The sequence below is a fragment of the Rattus norvegicus genome, chromosome 20 (assembly GCF_036323735.1).
Source record: "Rattus norvegicus strain BN/NHsdMcwi chromosome 20, GRCr8, whole genome shotgun sequence".
NCBI lineage: Eukaryota > Metazoa > Chordata > Mammalia > Rodentia > Muridae > Rattus > Rattus norvegicus.
Genome location: NC_086038.1, coordinates 20,224,929 through 20,252,557, shown reverse-complemented (window position 1 = coordinate 20,252,557; position 27,629 = coordinate 20,224,929). Strand labels below are relative to the sequence as shown.

The 27,629-nt window shown below is 42.8% G+C and overlaps 2 long non-coding RNA genes across 7 annotated transcripts; one reads left to right on the top strand and one right to left on the bottom strand.

Annotated features, from left to right (window-relative positions):
• The first annotated feature begins 13,820 nt into the window (after positions 1–13,820).
• LOC102546554 (uncharacterized) lies at positions 13,821–18,927 on the top strand. 6 transcript variants are annotated; one of them, XR_010060802.1, is made up of 4 exons: positions 13,821–14,273; positions 14,458–14,502; positions 15,334–15,389; positions 15,931–16,164. It is a non-coding gene; the product is annotated as an uncharacterized LOC102546554 (long non-coding RNA). The 6 variants fall into 6 exon arrangements; XR_005497639.2 differs by having other exon boundaries at positions 14,458–14,584; positions 15,258–15,389; XR_005497640.2 differs by lacking the exon at positions 15,931–16,164 and adding an exon at positions 16,987–18,927 and having other exon boundaries at positions 13,836–14,273; positions 14,458–14,584.
• Positions 18,679–21,335, bottom strand: LOC102546480 (uncharacterized). Its single transcript, XR_362173.5, has 2 exons — positions 20,109–21,335; positions 18,679–19,195 (listed from the first exon to the last, which is right to left on the bottom strand). It is a non-coding gene; the product is annotated as an uncharacterized LOC102546480 (long non-coding RNA).
• Positions 21,336–27,629: the final 6,294 nt, after the last annotated feature.

Below are 27,629 nucleotides of genomic sequence, written 5' to 3'. Positions count from 1 at the left end.
AGGAACCCTCAAATGAAGAACTGCCTTTCATGTGTTGGCCTATGGGCATGTCTGTGGACCATTTGTTTGTTCATTGATATAGGAGGCTGCAGTCCACTGTGGGTGGTGCCATCCCTAAGAAAGTGGGCCAGGGCTGTATAAGAGAGGTATTAGAAACATGAGCTAAGGAGCTAGCCAGTAAGTCGCTATCTTCCACAGTCTATGTGAGTGTCTGACCTGATCTCTCTGGATGATGAACTGTAATCAGTAAGCCGTATAAACCTTTGCATTTCTAAGCTGCTTTTGGGCATGACATCCATCATAGCCACAGAAAATGCACTACTAGCTGGTCCATCAATGAGCTAAACATAAAATACTTGATCAATGCCTAGCAATCACCCAACGAGTAGAAATGGTTCTGGCTTCCAGGTAGAACCTGCTAGACTGACCATTAGGTGAATACCCCGTGTATTGCTGAAGACTCTCTCCCTATAGTCCTGGAAGTCAGTGTCCTGGAAGATTGTACATTGTATTTGCTGGTGTCGTTCTTCAGTGATCAACACTGGCTTTCTGACTGATGTCTGCAAGAATTGGCGGACTTTTCTAGAGGGGATGAGATCCTGGTAACTTAGTGATGTCTGCCACCATATGAATCTCGTGGGTAGTGAGGAGGTAGGATTGAGAAGTAGCAGGGAAAATGAGTTTGCATTTGCTGTCCAGTCCTGCCTGGCTTGCCGCTTGGCATGCTACAAGAAGCACCTGTATTTTCATGGCATCTCACAGACCTGGCTACCAAAAACGTCTCCAATTTTTCTCTTGTTCTGTGGCTGGCTGCTATGAAGTCTGCTCACTGTTCTCATGTTGATAACCCCCTTTTTTTACTTGGAGAGTAGCAACATAATAGCTGTTACTAAGTCCTGGTTTTTAACTGATCCATCAAATTCAACAATGATCTATTGAAAGCCTAACATGTACAAGGAGAGCCGCGTCTCACTTTATGAAGCTAACAGGATGACAATTAAGCAGGGAATAGGGAAGCACAAAGCTCCAACCCAAGAATCAAACACTGAGAAACAAACTTAAGAGTCTCAGCATTGGGGCCGACAACTCTACTTGTCTTGCTACCTCCCTAGGGGCTTCATTATATAATATTAGGACACAGTAATTGGTGCACACAGAATTGCCTAACTCATCAGGAATACAGTACATTATAACCTTTTTACTCTGCTCAAGAAAGTAGGGATGTCTACGGAGCTCTTTGAAAAGGTCGTCAACAATTAATTAAAATTAGGAAATATTGCTGAAAATTTTGAACATTTCATCACGAATGACATCTCACTCTGATGGAATCTGGTAATTACGAAAGCTTTTAATCCCAACATGTTCGGGCCGTGTATGCAACTTGAAAGCAGAAACTACAGAAAAACTGTAAATAAAATCAACAGGAAAAGACAATTTGACGAGAAATGGAAAATTCTTTCAGGCATGTAAACATCTACTTCTTTGGCACACATTTTATTTTCTTCCTTCCCTCCTTCCCTCCCTACCTCCCTCTTTCCCTCCCTCCTTCTCTACCTCTCTTCTTCTCTCGCTCCCTCCCTCCCTCTCTCTTGTCTTCCCTGCCTTTCCTCCCTCTTTCTTCATTCATTCCTTCCTTCCTTCCTTCCTTCCTTCCTTCCTTCCTTCCTTCTTCTTTCTTAGACAAGTCTCAAACTTGCTATGTAGTTGAAGATAATCTTGACCTCCTGATCCTTCTGACTCTATTTCTCAAGTTCTGGGATTACAGGCACACAATACCACACTTGGTTTGTGGGGTACTCAGGATCAAACCCAGGGCTTTATACATGACAGATGATCACTCTACCAACTAGCCATACCCCCAGACTCATTATCTTTTAGTATCTATAAATATTTATTGGAACATTATCATAGGCCAGCCACTGTAACCCTGAGTGCAAAGAAAAAATGAAAGGTGGCAGCCTTGTATAAAGAGTTTGAAGCATAGCAAAAAGAGGCCATAATGTAAAACAAACAAACCAAAACCCCAAAAACCCTGAAACAACTCCCCCCAAAACCCTGAAACCATTATCAATAAAAACAAATTATACTAGACAAAGCGTAAAGATGCTACAGGGAAAACTACCACGTGTGATATTTGAGAAGGGTATAATACTAGTTACATCTACAGGGTGTGATATTTGGGAAGAATATAATACTGGCTCTATTTCCTGTTGCTGCGAAAAATACCTGACAAAAGCAACTTGGGAAGCAAGATTTTGTTTTGTTTTACTGTTTGAGGGTTCAATCCATCATGGTAAGAGGAACACGAGGTAACTGCTCACATTACGTCTGTAGTCAGGAAATGGAGGTGACTGCTAGTGTTCCCTCATCTTCTTTTTATTCGGTCTGGTGCCCTGGCCTATAGAATGGTAGCACCTGCATTCAAGGAAATTCTTCCCACCCCAATTAAACAACTTTGGAAGTGAATTCAGAGTCATCTCTAGAGATGCATTTTATAGATGATTCTAAATCCAGTCCAGTTGACAATTGTGATTAAACAGGGTGAGTTTCTTAGGAATTTTGTATTTTCGGATCAACAATAGGAAGGTCATTTCAAGAAGTTGTAAGGTTTTTCTGTTCTTAACAACTTACCCAAAGCCATATTCTGTCTATCTATCTTTCATCTATCATTTATAATTTGTTAATCATCAATCTAACTTCTAAAATCTAACTAAATATCTAAATATCTTCATTTCATCATTATTGTCCTTTACCTATCTATGTATCTATCTGTATATCTATATATCTGTGTATCTAAGTATCTATCTATCTATCTATCTATCTATCTATCTATCTATCTATGTATCTATCTATGTATGTATCTATCTATCTGCGCATCAATGTATCTGTGTTTGTATATCTGTTATCTATGTATCTATGTATCTATCTATGTATCTATGTATCTATCTATCTATCTATCTATCTATCTATCTGTGCATCTATGTATCTATCTGTGATTATATATCTGTTATCTATCTATCTATCTATCACAAATATGCAAATTTACATGAGGGCTTCATAATTAAAGTCCATGTGAAAAACAGATATGAATTTTTTTACATATAAGGGCAATATTCACAATGTTAAAAATTCTGCATAATATTCCATAGAGTGGAATATAAATCACAATTTATTTAGCCAGCTTTCTACCAGTGGACATTTAAATTATTACTTGTCTCTAGTTTGGTTGAAAACAATGTGCAACGTATTTTGTGTGTGTGTGTAATTTTCTTTTATTTCTGTGTGCTAGACTTCTAGAAGAAATGGGATTACAATGTCAGGGGTCAACACATTAGAAATACACATTAGAAATCTTTAGAGTTGGGACAATTAACTTCCCTGACACCAGGCTGTAAGAGTTCCTGATTTCTGTTACCTCTGGCACCATCTGGAGTTTAGTTCTAAATTTAAAAATGTTGCCGCATTGAAGGCTGAAACCCAGTCTTTCATCAGTGTTCACATTGGTGATTTCTTAACAGATAGGAGGTTTTTGTATTTTTATACATTTATTGCACATCGGTGTTTTCTTTTCCTCACTCACCTTTTAAGACAGATGCTTGTGGAAGGAAGTAGGTCACCAGGGAAACGCCTTGGTAATGTATACCTAGTTCGTATCATCTGTAGCTTGGCTCCTCCCTGCTACGCCCTCTGCCACCATGCTCTTCCGTATCCCAGGCTGAGAAACAATGAGGTTGGTCAGCCATGGTGTGTAACACCTCCCCCCCCCCCACCTCGAATCAAAACTCAAACGTTCTTGCTTATAGTTCTTTTTCTCAGGTGTTTTTTTTTTTTTAGCAAACTAAAATATCTGACTTTCAAAGGCATATTTTAGAACCCCCAACCTTTTATTCAGTGTAACTCTCATGCCAGAGCTTGACAAATGCCGTAGATAAAATTGGAGCTGCAGAATGTGATCCTTAAATACAATTGCTCACAAAAATAAGCCAGGGCTCTAGAAATGATGTAGTTACATCAGATTTGGGGTAGTAAGTGACCAAGGCACTGAGCACAGTTTTACATCCTGGGAAGAGTTACCAAGAATCACTAGTTCCATGTACCAAGGATCAGGCACGAAGAGTCAGATCTCACTAGTCACAGACGATGTCTATATATCTACATAGACATATCTGTCATCTATGTCTGTTTGTCTATCTATCCATCGTTATCTATTTCCCTATCATCTGTCTGTCCATCCACCCATCCTTCTATCCATTCATATCTATCTATCTATCTATCTATCTATCTATCTATCTATCTATCTATCTATCATCTATCTATCCATCCATCTATCTATCATTTTCCAATCTCACTCTGTGAGAATCAAGAATATTAACTCCAACACATTATAATGCATTGAGTTGGGTAAATTCGTAAGTTCACAACAATGTTTAAAAAATTCTTTCCATGGTGCTGTGGGACCGTGCTGGTATGAATACATATGGCCCCCATAGAGCCATGTGTTTAAATGCTGGGCCCATAGACAGTAGCACTATTAGGAGGCGTGTCCTTGTTAGAGCAGGTATGGCCTTGTTAGAAGAAGTACGTCACTACTGGGGGCTGGTTTTGAGGTCTCCTATGCTCGAGCTAAGCCCAGTGTGGCAAACAGTCTCCGGCTGCCCGTGGATCAAGCTATATATCTCTCAACTAGTCCAGCACCATGTCTGCCTGCACGCTGCCATGATTCCCGCCATGACGATAGTGGACCAAACTTCTAAAACTGTAAACCAGCCCCAATTAAATGTTTATAAGAGTTGCTGTGGCTGTCTCTTCACAGTGATAAAACCCTAACTAAGACAGCTGGTTAGTTTTATGTCAACTTGACACGAGTTAGGTCATTTGGGAAGAGGGGGTCTCGACTAAGAAGGGGCTTCCAAGCCCGTGATGCGTTTTCTTGGTTGCTGATTGATGTAGGTGGGCCCAGCTTACTGTGGATGCTATATTATCCCTGGATTGATATACTGGGTTGTATAAGGAGGCCGGCTGAGGAAGCCAGGATAGGCAAGCCAGTGAAGCAGCATTCCTCCATGGCCTTCCTTTTCACCTCTGTGCTCCTGCTTTGAATTCTCGCCCTGACTTCCCTTGGTGACAGACTACCGTTGTAAACTAAAATAATCCACTTTTCTCCCCAAGTTGCTTTCAGTCATAATGTTTTTCACAGCCCTAGAAACCTTAAATAAGACAGAGATCAACTCATTTTGAAAAGTGACAAGGAGGTAAGTAATTTATCCAGCGTTTCTTCCACCTCAGGGTAATCAGAGCATGGATAATGAATTTTCATCATATACATTTTCCAGCTGACATAGTTATCAGAATTAGAACATCGCCAATTGAAATGAGATCTTACGCAATGATCCCAGGGTCCTCCTAATGGTTTACAAACCATTTAGGAACTCCCCAAACCATGCATGATTCGGGTAAGGACCACATAGGGGTACTAAGATCACAAAGAAATCGGCATCCACTAACCTCAGAAGTCTCTTATCAGCCTTTAAAATACTGTTGCCACACGATAAAAAATAAATAATAAAGCCATTTTTGAGTAAGACTCAGGCTCTATCTACCTTGTTTATAGGAAACACATGGATCAGAGAGAGGCAAAATCAGTGTACCACAAGTGTCAGCAAAATACAGACTCTGTACAATAAATAGCAGGCAGACTTAGAGGGAAGGTAGAATGAGACCAGGAGAAGTAGAGAAAGGAAACATTTAGATTTAAAAAGATTTAACAGACATGAAATCCATGTATGGAGCTCATTCTGTTCCCTAATTTGAACCCATACAATTAAAAACCACAAGATGCCCGGGAAAATGTTAGTGCTGTATTTAACGCTATTACACAATTAGTGTTAACATTTTAAGTAAGTTAATTCTTAGATGACGTAGAGCAGTGGTCAACCTTCTTATGCTGTGACTCTTTAATACCGTTCCTCATGTTGTGCTGACCTCCAACCATAAAATTATTCCCACTGCTACTTTATAAGTGTTTTTATGCCACTGTTATGAATTGTAAAGTAAGTATCTAATATGTAGGATATTTGCATATTAAGAGTCATGACTGGCAGGTTAAAAACCTCTAAGAGATACATGCAAGCAGTATGCACAGATAAGATACCATGATTATGAAGGTGAACACAGATATATAAGAAGATGACTACAGGTTGACCACCGTGGAAACCAATGGAGAGGTAGCTTGGGTGTGATATCTCTCCCTCTCTCTGTTTGTCTTTCTCTCTCTCTGTTTCTCTGTCTCTCTCTGTCTCTCTGTCTCTCTTCCATCCTTTCTTTTTTAGGTTATTTAAATTTTATTTTATATGTATGCTGTGCCCAAATGTATGTATTTGAACCACGTATATGCCTGTTGCCTGAAGAGCTTAAACAAAGGCCTTGGATTCCCCAAACCTGGGCTTACCGATGGTTGTGAGCCACCATATAGGTTCCAGAAAATGAACTCCAGTCTTCTGCAAGAGTAGCCAGTGTTCTTAACTTCTGAGCCATCTCTCCAACCCCTTTCTCTTAAAAAAAAATAAAAGTAATTATTTTAAAGGACCTGCATGTGTATGGGTGTGTACATAAGCATACGTTAACAAGGAGCCCAGAGGAACTATGGTTTCTGGATTTGGAGGTATCAATGGTTGTGAGCTGCCTACAGAGGAGTATCTAGATCCCTCATGTTTTGCAGAGCATCTCAAAAAGGCAAAGGTTAGGCTTGTTTCACCGGACTAGCTCAGGTGGTGATTTGAGTGAGAATGGTCCTCATAGGCTCCCACATTTGAATGCTTGGTTCCCAGTTGATGGGACTGTTTGGGAAGGATGAAGAGGTGTGGCCTCGTTGGAGGTATGTTACTAGGGGATGCTTTAAGATTTCCAAAGCCCGTGTCATTCCTAGACAGCTCTATCTCTCGGCTTCACAGTTGTCTCAGAATGTAAGCTCTCTGTAACAGCTCCAGTGTCATCCTTCTCTGTCTGTTGCCATAGGCCCCTCCATGATGATCATGGACTCACCCTCTTAAACTATAAGTCCAATAAACTCTTCCTTTAAGGTGCCTTGTTTAATGGGGTCTCAGCACAGCAGTAGAAAGAAAAGTAACTGAGGCAGTTACTTACGGAATATACTGGGACTGTTTACATAGGGACCTCCCCCTTGAGAGCTGACTACTGAACAAACAGACTTGTGGTTTATTTTTTAAAACTAAAAACCCTGGGGTTGGGGATTTAGCTCAGAGGTAGAGCGCTTGCCTAGGAAGCGCAAGGCCCTGGGTTCGGTCCCCAGCTCCGAAAAAAAGAACCAAAAAAAACAAAAAAAAAAAAAAAAAAAAACAACAACAACAAAAAAACAACTAAAAACCCTGAGATCTGTTCGACACCATAAGTTGCATGGGACCTTGAGGCAGCATGGTGATTCCATGTGTCAAGACTAGCCCAGCTCAATTGCACAGAAGCCCCATGGACTCTAAAGCACACGTTTGTATGAATCACGAGGTGGAATCATCTAGGGGCATATTATAAATGCAGGTTTCTGGGGTGGAGAGATGGCTCAAAGTTGGTAAAGTACTTGCTGTGTAAGCATAAAACCTGAGTTTGGTCCCCAGCATCCTAGCGTTTGAGAACCATTGGGCATGGTGACCCCTTGGGCATGGTGACCTCTGGGCATGGTGACTGACACTTGTAATTCCAGCACTGGGGACATGGATATAGATGGAAACTTGGAGCTTACAACAGCCTATTTGACCAGTGAGATACCGCATCTCAAAAAAAAAAAAAGTATGTATGCACACAGACACACGGGAACATACATGCACATATATGTATACACACATATATACAAATCAAATGCAGGCTCCTGGGCCTTGATTCCAGAGACTTAGATTAGCTAGGCTATGAGAAAAAGAAAAAGAGAGGGGGGAAAACGCCAAACAAACATAGAGGTCACTGCATGGACTCTAACATTTTAAACTAGTTTCTGGAGGTGGGTTTCCCTGTGGGCTAGCTCTCCTTGGGAGATAGGACCCTAGGAATCAAAAGATTGTCTCCAGGCCTTCACAGGCCTTTGCCTTTTTTGTTGTCTGAGCCCATTGATGAATCAAAAACTATGGCTCTCAGTGGCTGGCTAGGCCCCAGAGTTTGCCCGAGCCCAATTATTTATGGCTTTATTGATGTGCGAGTTATTGCTCTGTTAAGTACCGCAGGGTGTTTAATTGTGTGAAAGGGAAGTGGAAAAGCAGTTGTTGAAAGCTAGAGTTCCCGAGTCTGCGTACCTGATTTCTGACAATGTGTCACAAAACAGCTTGGAAAACACATCTGCACATAAAGGCCGGACCTCGTTCCAAAGTTTAATGAGCCTGCTGGATCCAGAACCTGCTTAGGCAGCCACCTCACCACTTTGTGGCCCCGGCACAAGCCGTGACACCCGTGTGTGTGTGTGTGTGTGTGTGTGTGTGTGTGTGTGTGTGTGTGTGTGTGTGTGTGTGTCTGTGTGTGTCTGTCTGTGTGTGTGTGTGTGTTTTCAAGGAAAGAGACGTTTCTTGGCACTCACATATTTTTTTTTTCATCGCTAATGATTGAACTGGAGCCTGTGACAGAGGCCAAAGCTAGAGGGAGAAAAATGGCGCCAGTAGAAACAGGGGCACCTGGCATGACCTGAGCTGCTCTGTGCACTCTCTGCTCCTCCTGATTGGCACTCAACTTCTCCGACTCCAAAGATCAGCCTTGTGTCTCCAGTAGCTGCTTTCAGAGGCCGCGCCACCAGTGGGTTGGTGGGCTATCCGCTTCCTTTGTGTGTGTGCACACGAATACAGGGTCAGAGGTCAGGCACAGGTATATCGTTCTTCAGGTACCCCTAGCCCCACATTTGTGAGATTAAATTTCCCCTCCCCCACTGGTCTGGAACTTGCCAAGTAGGCTGGGCTAGAAGCCACTCCTCTGGGCTTCATCAGTATTGACAATACAAATGCCTGTAACCACGACTATCTGCCATTTTCAGTGTAGGTTTGGAAACTTGAACTCTGGTGGGTCTTTATGCTTACAAGGCAAACACTGTACCCGCCCCCTCCACCCACCTCAGCCATGTTCCCAGTCCCTACGCATCCCTCACTGCCTCCTGTTCCCGCCAGCGTGCACGAATTCCCTAGCATGTTGTCAATGGGTTCAATGCGGCCTGAGGCCCAAGGGAAGTGGGAGCTTGTGTTAGAGGAGGCTGCTCAGTGCTGAATCTGAAGTCTGCCCGGACAAAGCAAAACAAAGTTTTGTTGCGTTTGACTGACTCTTCGTGCTACAGGTTTTCACTTTGTGCTTGGAGCCATCTAGGCATGCACACGCCAAAGATAAACGACCATACTCCGAGTGAGCTTAAGTTGACACAGGCTTTAGTCAAAATACCTGGACTGAGGACTCATGGGAAACCTCTCCAGAGATCCAGCATCCCACCCGCCTGGTTTCCAGCGAGCTCAGTACTCTCCCCTCAGATAGACCATCCCAGAACTCCCCGGATTCTTTATTCCTCTAACATAATCAGGCATCCCATTATAGCTTTATTTTGGGAGGGGAGATGCTATTACTTTCGGGTCCCCTATAAAATCAAGAACAAACGTTCTTGTCACAGAGATACGTCTGGATGTCTACCTAAATAAATTGTATCATGGGTTTAGATATAGCACAAGACTCTCAACTTAGAGTAAGAGAAAGCCAAAATCCTGCTGTGGACACTTCCGTTCTATGACCCTGAAAGCGCCCCTTAATTTCTCCGGACCCACTTCCTGATTTATTGATAGAACGAAATATTAGCCATCGTGACAGCTTGCTGTGGACAGTAGTGAGACAATGGCCAGAACAAAAACTGCAGCCCTATCTCAGGGCCATGACGAAAAATAAAACATTAATATTCATTTTCCCCAGACAATATACGTAACAGTTTTTAGAGAATTAATAAAAAAATAGAGACTGCTTTTGATATTTGGTGTACTCTGTTGGGGAACTTTCCCCATGCTAACTACCTCAGAGACTAGGCACTCACAAAGTGATGGACATTTTTTTAAATAAAATATTTTGTTTACCAGGAATACAATTTGTACTAGCATACACTTTCTAGGAAGTTTTAAAACCATACTTAAGAAACTGAGCTCAGATGCCCTGTGCAATTACGTATCCTTCTTTAAGTCCTATTCTATCCCAACCAGGCTCATTTTGGAGAGTTCCTTTTATTTTAAAATCTAAGTCTGTTCTCAAGAATGCCTAAGAAGTAAGTTCGCTGGAGTGAATTAAAACAAACGCAGCCTACGATACTGAGAAGAGTGTGTTTGGCCCGTATGGTTGGTGGTTGTGTAAGGAGAAGTGAGTTGAGGGGGCACCACGATTTGAGGACTTGGGAATTTGTACATCATGGTAGATGAGCATAGGGCGCCCTAGAATCAGAATGGTGACCTTTGAAGGTCAGCCCCCTCCACTTCTCAGCTTAAACCTGACCTGGAGAGGGGTCTGCTATGCTTCTGAGCTCTGATTTTGCTAAAGATTCAAAGTATCTGGGAGTGAATGCCACAGTTTAAGGGAGGCATTCAGCCACTCCGTGGGGGGAATAGTAAGTTACCAATTACAATTTGATTCTTGGATTCCTTGATTTAGAACAAGCTCATTGAGATGTAACGAAGGGAAAAGTTACGCAGAGGGGGAAAAATTCACTAATTACTTAAAAGTCTTCTTATTAACTTGCCTGCATTCTTCTGGGCAAGTAGAAATGCCTTATGATAAGGGAATTTGGAAAGTAAATGACTATGATTTTGTCTGCTTTGACACAATGATTTCAGCGGTAAATCCGTGAACTGGGTGATCATTGGTTGTAAAATAATATATTATACATTGTACATTTGTCGCGTGTGTGGGTGTGTGTTTGAGACCGTGTCTCCTGAATGCCAGGCTGCCCTTAAATCTTCATGTGTAGCCAAGGATAACCCTGAACTTCTGACCTCTTGAGTGCTAGGGTTAAAAGGATGCACCTCCATGTCTTGTTTATGCAATGGCGAGGCTTGAAGCCAGAGCCCCATGCATGGCAGGCGGAACTCACTGATGGAGTTGTATCCCTAGTCCCTAGTATATTCTGCATGGTATTGAGTGTGGCTGTACTGTAGGAAATGAGTATTGGGTGGAGATGTAAAATCCTCTGGCATCAGGCAGGCCTGAGTTTCTGGTTTTTGTACCACAGGCTAAGACATTCTTCTCTTTCCTTGTTCAAACCTCAGTTTTGTTTTCTGTGAACTGGACAGAGAAGAAGGGTATTTATGTTTGTACCTCTGCCTGGCAGGTAGTTAGGGGTTAGACATTCTGATCATCAGCCACTCCAAACCCCGGGGATTAGGCTTTTATTTCCCTGATGAGTGTCCGAAAGGTCCTGCTTGCCCACTCACTCCAGCTAGCTGCCATGCAGAGGCCATTGGCCACTCAATAGCTCCCTTTAAAAACTTTCCTTTTGGTTAACTCATAGTCTATAGACACTCCATCCTGAACAGAAGCCCGCAGGACCGACTTGGGATGCTCCGGATAATCAAGGCCTCTCGGGGCCTAAACAAGCATCGTTGGCTTTAGCTGGTTTTCCTATGCATTGCTAATGCACCTATGAGCTCCCTAGTCGTGGCGCTGGTGCATAGCCTTTGTAGGTCTCTGCATTGTTTTATGGTGTGTGAGCCAACATAAAATAGAGTTGCGGTTAAATGTGGAGCTGGAGAACACCTCCATGATAATTTTTAAGTTTAAAGCTCTATCCCTGCTCAAAAATAAGACAATGGACGTGAAAAAAACTGTGTAAACTGTAAAGTGCTTCCTCAATGTGACTCCTCATGGTATCTGCTTAGGGCTTTGTGTGTGTGTGTGTATATATTGTGTGTATATGTATGTATGTGGATATGTATATGTATGTATGTATGTGTGCACATGCGTGTATATATCTGTGTGTATGTGTATATGTGCATATGTGTGTATATATTGTGTGTATATGTATGTGGATATGTATATATCTGTGTGTATGTGTGTATATGTGCATATGTGTGAATATATATGTATGTGGATATGTATATGTATGTGTGCATGTATGCATGCACATGTGTGTACATATTTGTGTATGTGTGTATATGTGTATATGTATATGTATGTGTGTATGTATGCGTGCACATGTGTGTACATATTTGTGTATGTGTGTATATGTGGATATGTATATGTATGTGTGTATGTATGCGTGCACATGTGTGTACATATTTGTGTATGTGTATATATGTGTATGTATGTGTGTATGTGTATGTGTATGTGTGTATGTGTGTATATGTATATATGTGTGTATGTGTATATATCTGTATATATGTGTATGTATGTGTATATGTGTATGTTTGTATGTGTGTATATATGTATATGTATGTGTATGTACATGTATATATGTGTGTGTATGTGTGTATGTATGTGTGTTATGCATTTGTATGTGTATGTACGTCTGTATGTATGTGTGCACATATATGTACATATGTGTGTGTGCACACGTCTGTGCAGGCATGCCAGCAGTAAAGCTCAGCTATTTTCCTCTGTTGATCTCCACTTTATGTTTTGAGGCAGGGGCTCTCAGTGAACGCAGATAGACTGATTCAGGTAGACTGACTGGCCCGCAAACCCCAGGGATCCACCTGTCTCAGCTTCCTCAGTGCTGGGATTACAAGCACGTGCTACTGCACACAGCCTCCCCCCCCCCCCCAAATGTGGGTAGGTAGGGAATCGACTCAGCTCCTCATGCTTGAGTGACCTGGGGAGCCATTTCCCCAGTCACCTACGCTCCAAATTCTAGAGAAAAAGCAGTCAACAGTATAGTCTGCGTTATAGCCTAAATACCTTACTTAAAGATCTGTAAGTCCTGGGAAAAACGAAGTGGGATTGGTTTCAGGGACAGACTGGATCTACTCCAGCAGCACTGATCGCTTCCCAGGGATCAGTAACTGGCAAACCTAGTGTTGTTTGTTTTTCCACCCTTATATTGTTAATCCCGTGAAATAAGCACTTTCCTTTTCTCTTTTTAAAAATTTTATTAATTTACATTCCAACTGTTGCCCTCCTTTCTGGTCCCCCTCCATGACTTCTTTACCACCCTTTGCTTCTGAGAGGGTGCCCCCTACCCACCCACCCACTCCCACCTCACTCTGCTAGCATCTCCCCTCCCCCCACTCGCTGGGGCATCAAGCCTCCACAGGACCAAGTCCCTCCCCTCCCACTGATGCCATATAAGGCAGTCTTCTGCTACATACGTAGCAGGGGCCATGAACCAGCCATGTATGCTCTTCGGTTGGTGGCTTAAGTCTCTGCGATCCCTTTAGGGGTCCTAGTTATTTCGTTACTGCTGTTCTAAACAGAAGAACTGACTCAGAGAAATGATATAACTCCTTCAAGGTCTTGGACTCAAAGTTTGGTCTGTTTGGTTCCAAGTCCAAGCTTACATCATGTAGCTTCTTGAGAAAAAAAAATCTGAGTGATTTGCACCTTAAACAGAGCAGAGCAGGCCAACGGAGTCCTTTTGATGAAGTTCCTTTAATAAATTAGCAGCCATCATGCCGGACACAACAAAAGTATTGCGTTCAAGCTTCTCGGCAGCTACTGGCTACATTAAGATGCTTCACCAAAGGAGTCTCTTGGGAACAACCCATCTCATAGCCGGACTCTGATGGCAGACTATGGTGCCTGCTTCCCAACTGTCACCCTCTCCTTTGTTTCCTTAGAAGCTGCCATCAAAGCTTTGACGATCCTCATGGCCAGCTTGAATGAAGGGAAATGAACGCTTTTAAAATAGAATAAATGTACCCAAAGACCGATGGCAGTTGATGTGTCAATGCCCAGCACCCACTCTTGGGTAGGGTAATTCTGGGGCGCGTGTTCTGATTCCCAGAGTTCTCCGTTGGTAAGTATATCCAGGTACCCATGGTGACAGCCGCTTTGACAACGCATCCAGTAGAGGGCGCTTTCTGTGTCTCAACTCATTTTCTGACCCCACACCTAGAATTTCCTGTGCCTCTCAAACTAACCGCTTGTTCTCAAGCGGTTTCAGGGTCTGCTTCTAGGAGGACCCGAAGTACATCAGAACCCTTAGGGGTTCTTCTGTATTTTACGTCATCATAAGCCATTCTGAACCCTAAGAAAATGGGTCGCTATACTTAATGTCTTAGGAGTGAAAGCGTGGTTCAGTGATGCTTTAACTTCTGCGTCATCAGGAGTTCTCTGAGGTTGTTGAAAGTTAATCTCCTACTGTGTCCCAGGACCTTAGCAAGATGTGGAAGAGAATACATACCAAAGATTCTCCTGAGGAAAAGCTGTACTCTGCAGGGATTTACATAGTGAGGCTCACCGGGCTGTGAACATTTGGGACATGATGACGTGAACATTATATTATATTCTTTTCTCTTTCAGGCTTAGGCATTTATTGCTCTCCCTGAGAAGACTGGCTTTCCTCAGGTGAAGAACACGTGTGGATGGGCGAGTCTGAAAGCCATTTTTATCTCCTTGGAAGGCATTTTCATTCCGTCGTTCAACAAAGGTTTATTGTACTTTACCAGGCTTTGAGCTTTAGGCTAAGCACCGTGAAACATTCATAAACACACACACACACACACACACACACACACACACACACACACACACACACACACACACACGGATAAAAAGGCACAGTTCCATCCCAGGGTTAATGGATCTGGGAACAGCCATCGAAATACCCTTTTACAGGGTTCATTTGTGTGGTAATACATTTCATCCCGGAGAACAATCAGAAAATCAAATTGACTTTGGTATGTTTGCCTGATTTTAAAAATATGATCCCAAGGGGAAAATAGCATGTCCATGGAGACAAATGATTACCAATCTCAAAATAGTTTTACTGTATTTTTTTTTTTTTAAACCCAGCCACAAACATTCACTTTTGGATTCTTAACCTAATTTCCCAGAGCCACCCAGCACATCTTTATTTTTGCATGTTCTGCCTAAGTCTTTAAGGTCTCCGTTGGTTAATGTTTAATGCTCTCTATGGCCAGTGTTTGATGTTTACACTTTATTGGGTTAACCAAATTTGTAGAACAAATTAAATGTGTGCAGGTCTTTGGCAAGCCACATTTAGATATGTGTTGCTCGGAAACCGTTTCATTGTTCAATACTGCATGCCCCAAATAGTTTCAATTAACTGTTTTTTTTTCCCTTCCTGGCAATATCTGAAGCTATCTGCATTGCTTTTGGGAAATTATTACTTCGTAAATTTACAGATGTTACAGCCCCATCCCCCTCTGCTTCCAGAGAGCACGTCACAGCAGAAAATACCACATCTGGGTGAAATGGAGTGCCAGCAACAGGTAACCTATTAAGCTAGAGTGACCAAAGACCAGAAAAATATGTTAGGGGTGGGGCAGAGGAAAGGGGGGGTCTGTGGGAAGAGGGAGTGAGGAATGAGAGCTGGAATTTGTGTTACTACAAAAGATACATGCTGGAAGAAAATGCAGAGAAAAATAGCACCATTTAGGTAAAAAAAATATTAACGTAATTATCTGGAAAATGTATTAGATTTCAGTCTACTAGTTTAATTTTCTTTTTTAAATACAACAGTTTTAAATGTTTATCTGTGCATGAGCGTGTGTACCCACACACACACATGCGTGTTCACATACACGTGCAAGTGAGTGCACGGGGACACACACACACACACACACACACACACACACACACACACACACAAAGAAGTCAGGTGCCCACAGAGGCCAGAGGTAGCAGGTCTCCCTGGAGCTGGAGTTACAGCTGATTGGTCACACACCGATGTAGATGAACTTGAGTCCTTTTAACTTAACTGCCGAGCTATCTCTCTGGAAGCCAGTTTTTCCTTTTTGAATTTATTTAAAGGGTCATGTGCTTCCACAGCAATGGGCAGACCTGGGGAAGCCAATGTTTACATTCTATGTCCAGCAATGTCGGGCCTGCCCAGCATGAATTTGGCCAGACGCTCTTTCCAACTTCACTGAACACCATCTGCTAGACAAGTCAGCCATGATCTCTAGAGTGTCACACACTCCAAAATTCTGAGGACACACTCCAAAAAATTCTGCTCCCATTAAATAGTCATTTTTGTATATGAAAGAGATTTATTTTGTTTTTAATGCTGTGTATGTATGTGTGTGTATGTGTATGTATGTGTATGTATGTGTGTGTAGTTGTGTGCATGTGTTAGGGAAGAGACCTGTGCATCCAGAAGAGGGCACATCGGACCCTCAGAAGGAGTTACAGGCAGTTGGGAGGCTTCTGATGGGTGCTGAGAACCAAATTTGGATCTGCTGCAGGAGACCTATGCACTCTGAACTGTGGGACCCCGTCTCCAGTCTCTTAAAATTCTTCGGGAGTTGGGGCGAGGTCATGGCTTACAATTCTTTTTAAAAGAACAACTGAATTTAATATTCCTTCCGGCGTGTCTTGACTACAGCCATTAGCAATTCATCCTCCATTTTCCTAGCCCGTATTTTCTTACAGCCTCGCTGAGAGATGCCGAGGTTTTGACCCAGTGTGAGAAAATATTAAGATGGTTCTGAGATTTCATCACCAGACGAAAATAAGGAATCCCCAAACTGCAGGGTCCCAGATGGACTTTGGGGCTCAGGTTTCTAGGGGCGTCAGATTTCCCCTGGCTCCTAAAGTCTAGCAGAGAGAGGCCGGGTCTGGAGTAGTATCTGTTTTTCTGGCACCAGAACCATAGCTGAACACTAATGTGTTTAACAGTTGGACTTATTTTTAATCTACTGTATTAGGGAGCGCAAATTTAATCAAGAACAAAATGTTACCGATGGTGTTTTTGTTTCTGTGCATGCATACATTTCCCCGTGCTGTCTCGTGTTCTCTTGAGCTACAAGCTCTCTCTCCTGACATCTGACTTATTTCATAACATTAGATTTTTTTTTTTTCTTTCAGTGCCAATGTTTGTGGAGGGTGAAGGAGAGAAGTGAGGAGCTGGAACCCCCACCCCTGCCCCGCCCCCACACCCCCGCCATTAAAGAAATAATTGCAGAACAGATTTTAACAATTACTGTCCCTGCAGCGACTGTTGTTATGGACGGAGCTAATAAATGTCTTCAACCATTACCACTCTGAGATACACTCTCAGCTTATTTTCTGCCTTTGGAAGGCACGGCTGGGTTGAGGCATTCTTTTTAGCTCCCCCCCACCCCAGCCACCACCCCCCCTTAATCAAAGAAAGAGATCTTATCTCTCTGCCCAGCCTAGCTTACCCCTCCCTCTCCCCTCCTCCCTCAATGCCTATTTTACTGAAACCTGACTTGCAGGTCAGGGAACTGGTAACAGATTAATTTTACTCAAAGAGGAACACTAAGTATTTTTGGCCGGGACACATGAGAATCCTGTTATAATATTACCATTTCCCCCCCCTTCTAAATTAAATATTAGAAAAAATTAAGCCAAGTAGTGGCCCACGCTACAGTGGAAAGTATTTCTCTCGCAAACACGGGGAGATAAACGCTTGTGTGAGCGGAGGCACGATAAATATGCATTACGTTAAAAAAACCTAGATCATGCAGGTTTTTAGAGTTATAGCTAAAAGTGGTTTAGTGTTTCATGCCTAATAATAGATTACGCCTATCTTATTTCCAACCTTCATTTCTCCTCTCTTTGAAGTCCAGCCATATAAAAGTTGTTTGTTGAACCACACTAAAGTTAAAGCAAATATTACTTAGGGTGATTCATACTGGCAAGAATTTGCAACGAAGGCAGTGGTGTGTGTGTGTGTGTGTGTGTGTGTGTGTGTGTGTGTGTGTGTGTGTGTGTGTCTGTGTGTCTGTGTGTCTGTGTTGCCTGAGTCAAAGGAAATGAAATGTTTGTAATATTTTTCGGTTGATAAATTTATTAAAACATTCTCGAAGCTTGTAAGGGAAGCAAGGCTGACATCCACAGACTCTGCAAACAGATTACACCCGGCCCTGTGGGGGAGGCAGACCTTAAAGAGGGAAAAATTCTCTGGATTTCAGAAATTGCCACTAGGTCACAGTAATACTTAATTAACTGAATCCATTAACAGAGGGCTATAACCTAGTTGTTAAGACGAAGGGAGAAAAAAAAAAACAAGGAGAAAAAAAAAAACAAAAAGAAAGAACAAGTTTGGGGAGTAGTTAGATTCATTTAATCCTCTGTTCTTTGCTTACGGATTAGCCTTTCAGAATGAGCAACCTGATTTTTTTTTTTTTTAAAAAGGATCCATTTACCTTCCAGGCCTTTTCCTAGCAAAACATTTTGTAGGGTTGCAAACGAGATTAATTTGTTGCCAGTTGCGCCATACTGGCAGGGATTCTGAAAAAAGAATGTAAGTAATCTATCTTTGTTTGTAAGATATAATTAATCTGGCAGTTAAAATTCTTTGGAAACATTCTGATGACTTATGTGGAAAAGTAGAGCAAGGATTTCAAAGAAAAACTCAGAACTGTGTGCAGGGGAAGATAAAAGATATATGAAGTGTTTGTTCTAAGCGATACTATTCATTTACAGATCATAATGTAGCCCCACCCTGGCAATTATTCTGGAAAGCAAGACAAATCTTTGTCTAGAGCCTTCTGACGCGGTCTTGATTTGACAAACAAAATAAGCACATTACCGTTGTAGTCTAATAGACTGCAAGCTGCTTTATTCGAGTCAGCTGAATCCTGTTTTGCATAAAAAAGAACACTGTTTGCTATGGAGAACACATTTATGCTAATAGGACTTTGACAAAGTAAAATAAAATCGCATTAAGATGCTGTAAGGAGATAAGACAATGAAATCTCAGGGAGAGGGAGAGAGAGAGAGAGAGAGAGAGAGAGAGAGAGAGAGAGAGAGAGAGAGAGAGAGAGTTTTGGCACACACTAATTACAGTCACGTCCCTGCAGGAAAAGAATATATTTTTACACCAACTATCCATGTGTTTGAAAATGCAGAGAGCTTAAAGCACAATTGCTGGTTTCGGGCGGCGTTTCCTGGATGCGGCTGGCCCCCATGTCGCTAAGGTGGTGGTTGTTTTAAAGGAGTGTGGCTGATAAATCCCGCTTTCATTTTCAGCAGCAGAGGCAAGTTTCCTTCTGAATGCGAGCCTGCCACCATCCTGCTCGGTTTTAAGGGACTTTCCAATATAGGGCATCTGAAAACAAGGTTTTAGATTACATGGTAATTTAGGAATGCATGAAAAATGAAGCAGTTACCATAATAGGGTTCTGGGTAAACTTCATGGTTTTTAGAGCAAAACATAACAACATATGTTTTGTGATTTGTCTCAATGATATTTTTTTCTACACACACACACACACACACACACACACACACACACACACACGCGCACACACACAGTAATTTTGTTCGGGTACTATCAAAATATTTGGAGGCCTCATCTGTGCATAGCGTTTTTATAACCTTATTTTGAAAACTGATGTCTCTTCTCTTAGTTCAGTCATTAAAAGTCAGGCGATGATGGACGCCGGAATGCCTTGGGTTTTATGACTAATCAGTTCCTGGCAGCGGCCATATTTCTTCCCTAGTGAAACTTTAATATTCCTTTGGCCTTGTTTAAGCTTAAAAATTTTTTTCTGGGGGGCGGGGAGCAATTTTGCTACTCTGGTTACTTAGAAGTATCAACAACCAGATATCATACCAAACAGATTATCCAGCCCCCTGTGAACTAACACCCCACAAAATGAAGAGGCCAGAAAGGGGGGGGAGGGACCTAGTCTTCCTGGCTTCTAACAAATTATGATTGTCCTGTGACTATGCTAGATTCTTTTCGGTTCAAAAGGCGGGGCTATGGAGAGAACCTTGTCTCTGGTTGGCGAAGCTATTGAGGGGAAGTGAGCCTCTTTGGAATAGAACCGGCTGCTATTTAAATTGCTGCTTTGGAACCTGTCCGGGATGAAGCAGTTTTTATGAGAGGCCTGATTTTCAGCCTAGACTCTTTGATCTTCTTGAAGTTGCAACACCAGACACCAGGTGTCTCCACTTAGCTGAGCTAAAGGTCCCGGGAAAGAAGGTTATGTCTCCGGGAAAGGTTGATGAAGCCTTACCTTCCGTAGGGTTCCTTGCCTGAATCCTTAGCTTGCTGGAGACAAAGAACACAGTCCTTCCTGTTCTGGCTGTTTTGGTGAGACCTTGTGCGTCCACAGAGAAGGAACCTCAGTTTGATATGGAATCCATGAAGACTGGAGCCTCAGCAAACGCTGAGCCTGGCTGGCTGCCCTCCACATTGACTGTGAGTCGCCATCTTGGATGGCGAGAGGCCACCACCCAGAGAAGGAAAGCCTTTCTTGTTGGTGAAGGCCAACTCTGTGGGAACCTTTTCCTTCCCTTGAATCCCTCAGCGAAGAGCTGGCTTTTTCTCTACCGGTGGTTGATGTCCCAGTTCACGGTTGTAAGCTCCATGAACGCACACATATATTTCTCCCATTATTACTCATCCCCTCTCTACTCTGTGACAGGTAAACGGAAAGGAACGGCGCCAGCCTGTTCCTTTGTGTACGTCAAGAGCTTACGTTGAACTATGCCACCTCCATTTGATGTTGGGTGACAGCAGTTGCCAGTGGATCCCAAAACATGGCATTCCAAAGATGGCAATAAGTATTTTTTAAGATCATTTTTAGGGGGACAGGCTACACCCAGAGTAGAGGAGCTTTGGGGAAGGCCTGAAGACGAGAACTGCAGCTTTGCATGCTACAAGAAGGTTGTAGAGAATGCACTACAGAGATTTATCTTCTGACCTCAAGGGAAGGCTATAGCGCTCCACCTCCACTCAGTGAAGTAAATAAACAATTGAAACATTATTGCCTTTCACTACCCTCCAGAATGACTGTGTTTAAAAAAAAAAAAAATCCCTAAATGGGGAACTCATCCGTGACCATCTTGTGTCACTTTATATCGTCTTTTCTCAGATGTACTTGACCAAAGAATCATGAAAAACAAACAAATAAAATCCCTTCCAGCTATTTCACAAAGGATGTCGTCATTACACGATGGATTATTACAAAATAATAATTACAGGTATTTCTTGACCTATTGTGTCTTAGTCAGCGTTACCATTGGTTTGATGGAGCATCGTGACCAGAGCAACTTGGGAGAAAAAGGTTTCTTTGGTTTACCGTCCACATCATGGAAGGAAGTCAGGACATGGAAGGAAGTCAGGACAGGAACTCAAACAAGGCAGGGATCCAGAGGCAGGAGCTGACGCAGAGGCCATGGACAGGTGCTACTCACTGGCTCGCTCAGACTGGTTTCTTCTAGAACCCAAGACCACTAGCTCAGAGGTGGCCCCACCCACAATGACACAATGGGCTAGGCCCTCCCACACCCATCACTAATTGTTTTTTTTTTTTTTTTTTAGGCCTTATGGGCTTGCCGGCAGCCTGATCTTCCAAAGACATTTTCTCAATTGAGGTTCCTTCTTTCTCTTCCGACTTTAGTTTGTGCCAAGCTGACATAAAGCTAGCCAGCGTGTGTTGGTTTGCAAGCCCTTCCTTGTTTACATAATTAATCTAGAAATTATTCTGGATGTGACTGAGTATTTTGATGAACATAAGAGAAAAACTCTGTGAGTCATGGGCACCTAGAATTGTCCTTTTTTCCTGGGGGTTGGGCTTAGGGGAAGACTTGGAAGGTGAAAGGGACCAAACAAGCCAGAGCTCAGAGGCCACTGCTAGAGAAAGGACACAACTTCAGGACCATCCTGGTCTCATTATGGAGCACAGCTCTGTTTCCATCAGGTTCCCAGAGGCTATCACATCTCCAAGAGATAAGGGCTTTAGCCCCACCTCTAAGGACCGGGGAGAAAGGTTCATACTGGTTTACTGTTAGTTCCTTATTCTTAGTAATAAATGTTGAATGTATATTCATCTTGTTGAGTCACAAAAGCAACTTTCCCCGTTAGGTCACGTCATTCTGCAGGTTTTGTGGATAAGGAGATGGACCTGCACAGATAAAGAAATTTTGGAGGTCATCATGCTTAAAGTGACATTCTTGAGATCTCTCAGTGGGTAAGAACATTTGCTACTCTGGCAAAAGACCCAGGTTCAAATCCCAATGCTCACCTGGGGATTCATAACCACCTCTAACTCCAGTTTCAGGGAGATCAATGTCCCTTCTGGTTTCTGTGGGTACTGCATGGACATGGTATGGTTACATACAGGCAGATAAAACATTCATATGCATAAACACACAAACACAAACACATACACATACACACACAAACACACACATACACAAACACACACATACACACACAAACACACACGCAAACACACACATACACACACACACAGTGATGGTTAACAATTTGTCAACATGACAGGATCTAGAATCACAGTAAAAGCAGACTTTTGGGAGTCTTTTTGAAGGACTTTGGATGGAGATAATGGAATCAGGAAAACCCACCCTAGGTGTGGGCAGCATCATCCTGTGTGTCCAGGGCTGGAATGGAAGTCGAATGGAGCTGAGCACCAGTATCTATTTCTCTGCTTCCAGACTGCGGTTGCAATGTGACCATCCACTGGATGCTCCTGCCGATTTGCCTACCCCACCCTGGTGAACCGTGTCCTCAAAATATGAGCAAGATGAGCCCTTCCTTACGTAACTTTACGTCATCAGGAACTTTGTCACAGTAACAGGAAAACTAACAAGTCTGGTGGTTTCCCCTAGAGGAGGCTGCAGAGAAGCCAGCATATCCTAAATCAACATGCGAAGCCCTTGATTGCTGGTTCTTAATTTTAAGATAGCAAGAGCTGAATGTGATATCAACATGTGTGTGGCCACAGGGCCAAACACCCAGGAAGCATGCTGGTGTTTTTTTCTACTTGGGTAGACTTCCCTTCCTCCCTCCCTCTTTTTCTCCCTCCCTCTCTCCTTTCTTCCTTCCTTCTTTCCTTCCTTCCTTTCCTCTTTTATATCTTTCTTCCTTGTAAATAAAGTCATAATTGTTGACCCAAGATAAGAAGTTGCCAGAGCCAATCAGACTGGCCAAGTGTCTGTGGGAAAGAGGGCAGTGAGCTCACACACACAGCAAGGGGCCTGTTAGCAGAAGTACTGGCTCAGAGTTCAATGACTTAATGGGGTTTTTATTTTCTCCCTGATGACGGGCCAGAGTCATATGGATCTTGCGTGTCAGAGCAAACTGGAATGGAATCCACCTCAGCCTCTTCCACATCCCCTGGGTCACATTTCCTGAGAGCAGAGTCCTTAATGACTGGATAGTTCTCAGTGCAGCTTCTTGACATTCCTGGGCAGCATTCAGGTCCTGGCAGCCGCTCCTGGCAGTCGCAGTTCAAGTATTGTGGACAGAGATGGACAGTGAGATCTCCAGGACAGAAGCAGAAGAGGGTGTGGTTGTAATGTCCTGAAGGGGATTTCCTTGGCTCTCAACTTGTGCTTTACAAAAAGCTGTGGCTACACTCTTGTCCTGGCTGGTTTTGCATCAACTTGACACAAACCAGAGTCATCTGAAAGGAGTGAACCTCATTTAAGGAAGTGCCTCCATGAGATCTTGCTGTTGGGCAGTTTCTTAAGCTGTGATTGATGGGGGAGGGCCAAGCCCATGGTGGGTTGTGCCATCCCTCAGCCAGTGATCCTGTGTTATATAAGAAAGCAGACTGAGCAAGCCACAAGGAGCAATCCAGTGAGCAGCTCTCCTCCATGGCCTCTGCATCAGTTCCTGCCTCCAGGTTCCTGTCCTGTTTGAGTTCCTGTCCTGGCTTCCTTCAGCAATGGACTACAATGTGGAAGTGTGACCAAATAAACCTGTTCTTCCTAAATGTTGCTTTTGGTCATGGTGTTTCATCACAACCATAATAACCCTGACTAGAAAAAGTCTTCTGTTGGACAGGAAAGGGAGGAGAAGACAGACATTCACACACATCTCCTTGAAGCAGTCCCAGAAACACATCTTTCTCTCTGCTTCCATCATCCTGTTCTCCTCTGTCTTTGTAAGAGTGTGCTGAGGTCCAGGATTCCTTAAAACGTGTGAAGAATGGGGCTTGGCCTCCTTTTGGAAGGGAGGACCAAGCCTATTCTCTGGGATCCCTGTTGGGTGCTGGATTCATTCCTTTCCCCCTTTGTGTGGACACTTCTGTCTGGCCTTCAGGGAGCATTCACTCCTAGAAAATCAGCCTTGAGCATGTAGGAGAGACTGTGTTAGATTTTCTAGGGCTGTGGCATCAAGGTCATAAGAGAAACATCCTAGTGGGAGGTTGCAAAGGGTTAGACAAGTTGATGCTTTTGAAGACAGGGTGAAAAAATTCTGGGGGATTTTCTGGCCTCTGTTGGCTTACAGCTGGACAGCACGGTGGGTCTTAGCATTGATGACCATGTGGTCTTCTCCCTGCCTCTGATTCCAAGTGCCCTGCTGTTTTCTTACTTCTACTGGGGGAGTGTGTTTCTTTTCATCTCACATAGGAAAGGCAACTGCAGACCAGAGAAACAGATCTATCCAAGTCCAACTTGGTGAACCAGTGAGTTCCTAGGCATTATCCAGAGAAGTGGATAATGTGGGCAAGCTGCATGACCAGAAAGCCCACTCCAGCATGAGTGGTGACTTGTAGAAGATGCAGGATCAGAGTCTCTTGAACAATTGTTAGGCAGCTCTATTGAAGAGTCTCCAGCCACTGTTTCTTGGTTATGGAGCTGGGAGAGGGCCTTCATGGATTTGTAAGTTTCATGAGTCTCCCAGCTCCTTCTAGTAGAAAGTTTGCTAATATGATCTCTTTTCTAGAGCTGAAAAAAAGTGTAGCTCTTAATTCCTGATTTATTGATGGTTGTTACTGAAATTATTACATATTAAAGTCTCATATATTATTCCTTGTGAAAAGCTTATCTTGGAAGCTGACAGGAAAACTCACAGGAAATATGTCTGCTTTTTAGCAGAGAGACCAGCAGAACCAATAGTTTCCCTTCTTGCTAGGGCTTCTAGGATGCTCAGAGCCACATTTAATGCATAGGCATCCCTTGCTCCCGCCTTTGTCTGCTTGTAGGTGGCGTAACCCTTTGCAGTCCCATTAATCACTTGGTTAATTGTCCTCTCTGTGAAGTTGCTTTGACTACTCCATGGAAAGAGACGAGGGTTTAAAAAGGTTACATTTGAATGATTGGGATTAAATTAGGAAGTTTTCTAGGCAACCAAGATGGTGGTGACAAGGTCTGTTAGACCCAGGAACAAAAGAGGCTGAAGATGATGATGATTGGAAGCAGAGACTTCATGGGCAACTCTGAGTGGGGCCTAGTCACTCCATGATGGCAAGTCAGTCAGAGATGCCCAAATGGGCAGTTCATACATTATGCTTTACACTGGAAATATACAACCCACTGGGGACAGGGAGCAAGGATAAGGCTTGGAGCCTGGAGAGCTAAGGACCAGTATCACCTCTGCCTGTAAGTTCCCAGGTGACTTCTTGTAGGATCCAGAAAGCATTCAGCTGGTTAGTGTAGAATGTTGCTTCAAACATAACCCTGTATAAATCCACTGTCCTCCTTCTGTTCCTTCCACTCACCCCCTTGGTACAGTGCCTCAAGTCAATTTTGTTTTTCAAGGGAGCCTTCAAATGTCTGGGGGAAGCAGCGACATGTAAGCTCGGTTTTATATCTGTACGAAGTGTATCACTTTATTTTCATATACAACCACTGAGTTATATAAACCACTATTATTCTGTGTAGATTCAAAGTGGCTTATAGCTACGAATGCAATAAAATCAGATAAAATAAATATAAACTGAGTGAAACAGAGTAACACTGAAGGAACAGAGAATTGAGCCCGGAGGCTGGAGGAAGTGGAAAGGTATGCACCGTATTCTAAAGCACCAGAATCAGTCTACATAGAGGGCAAACTGTGTTTCTGCACACTCAGAGATTGCCTTGGAAACTACAGAAAAAGGGCGAATGAGAGAGTGAGGTAATCCTTTCATCTTAAATTAAATTTATCCATCACATAACAGAAACATCACGTATCGGATGAATACTCACAGTTGATCAATAAAGGCATTGACTGGTGATGGTAATTCCTTCAATGCAAAAGAATGTTCAAGAGAGACAGGAGGACCACGGAGGTGAGAATGTGCCAATGCAATGCAAAGTCCTCCATTTCTGATGCATGTAGATGAGATCTATTGATCCAAAAGGAAGTCTTAGCAGGTAGCAGAAGAAATTTGGGGGCTCTGAAGGTTGATGGCAGTGGCATTAGCACTTTGTGGTGGTTTAAATATAGTTGACCCAGGTAGTGGCACTATTTGGAAATACGGCCTTGTTGGAGTGGGTGTGGCCTTGTTAGAGTAGGTGTGGCCTTGTTGGAGGAAGTGCATCTCTGTGGGAGTGGGCAATGAGACCCTCCTCCTACCCATGTAGGAGCCAGTCTTCTCCTATTTGCTTTTGGAACAAGATGTAGAACTCTCAGCTCCTCCTGCACCATGCCTGCCTGGGTGCTGCCATACTCTGGCCTTGATGATAGTGGATGGAACCTCTGAACCTGTAAGCCAGCCCCAATTAAATGTTGCCCTCATAAGACTTGTGTTGGTTATGGTATCTGTTCACAGCAGTAAAACTCTAACTAAGACACAGTTCATTCATTTGATGCATATTTATGGAGCTATTTGTGTGTTAGTCATTAAGCTAGTCATAATGCTAAGTTTTCGCTGACAACTTGATTGGTATTCAAATCACCTAGAAGGCACACCTCTGGTTATATCTGTGAGGTTGTTTCCAAAGAAGTTGAACTGAGAAGGGAAGATTCACCCTGAATGTAGGTGGCATCATCCCATGGACTGGAGTCCCAGCTTGAATAAATAGGAGAGAAAACCAAGCTGGGTACCATGTAATTTTGACTGCTGGCTTATGCTGATGCTGCCATGAATTACCCTCCATGACGGACTGTGTTCCCTCAAACTGCAAGCCCAAACAAACCCTCCCTTGCTTACATTGCTTCTTGTCAGATATTTTGCCACAAGGAGAAAAGTCAATGACCACACAAATGATTAATAATATATCATATCTGTCTTTCAGAAGCTTATAGCCTAATGAGGATATGGTATGGAATAAAATATTCATTCACTCAATCATTCCAAATACTTATGAGAAACTATTACATACCAAGGCTAGTGCTGAGGGCTGGGTATATAAAATATGACTGAAGTGAATGCTTCCTATTCATTAGAATTTTGTAAATAAATTAGAAATAACCAGGATTTTTTTCTCTCCTTGGTTTGTTTCAAGAGAGATTAACAGCAAGATTGACTACTAAAAACTGTAAAGATTAAACAGAGTTGGTACGGCTCCAACTAGTACGTAATGCAACAGTCTATAACTTAAAGAGTTTGCCTCTCTAGGGTAGTTTCTTGGTAGGTTTATTATGAGTACAAATGTAGCAAGGTTCTGCAGATTGAGGTTGTTATAAAACATAAAATAATGACTGGAATCAGGGGTGGGGGGAAGAGCTGAGTTTTCTTCAGGAAAGGAAAATTCAGAAAGAGCAGACATGTAAGCATGTCACAATACACCTGTCCCATATCTGTGGAAGACATTACTAATAGATCACAGAGCTCTCTCCTGTCATGCTTGACTAT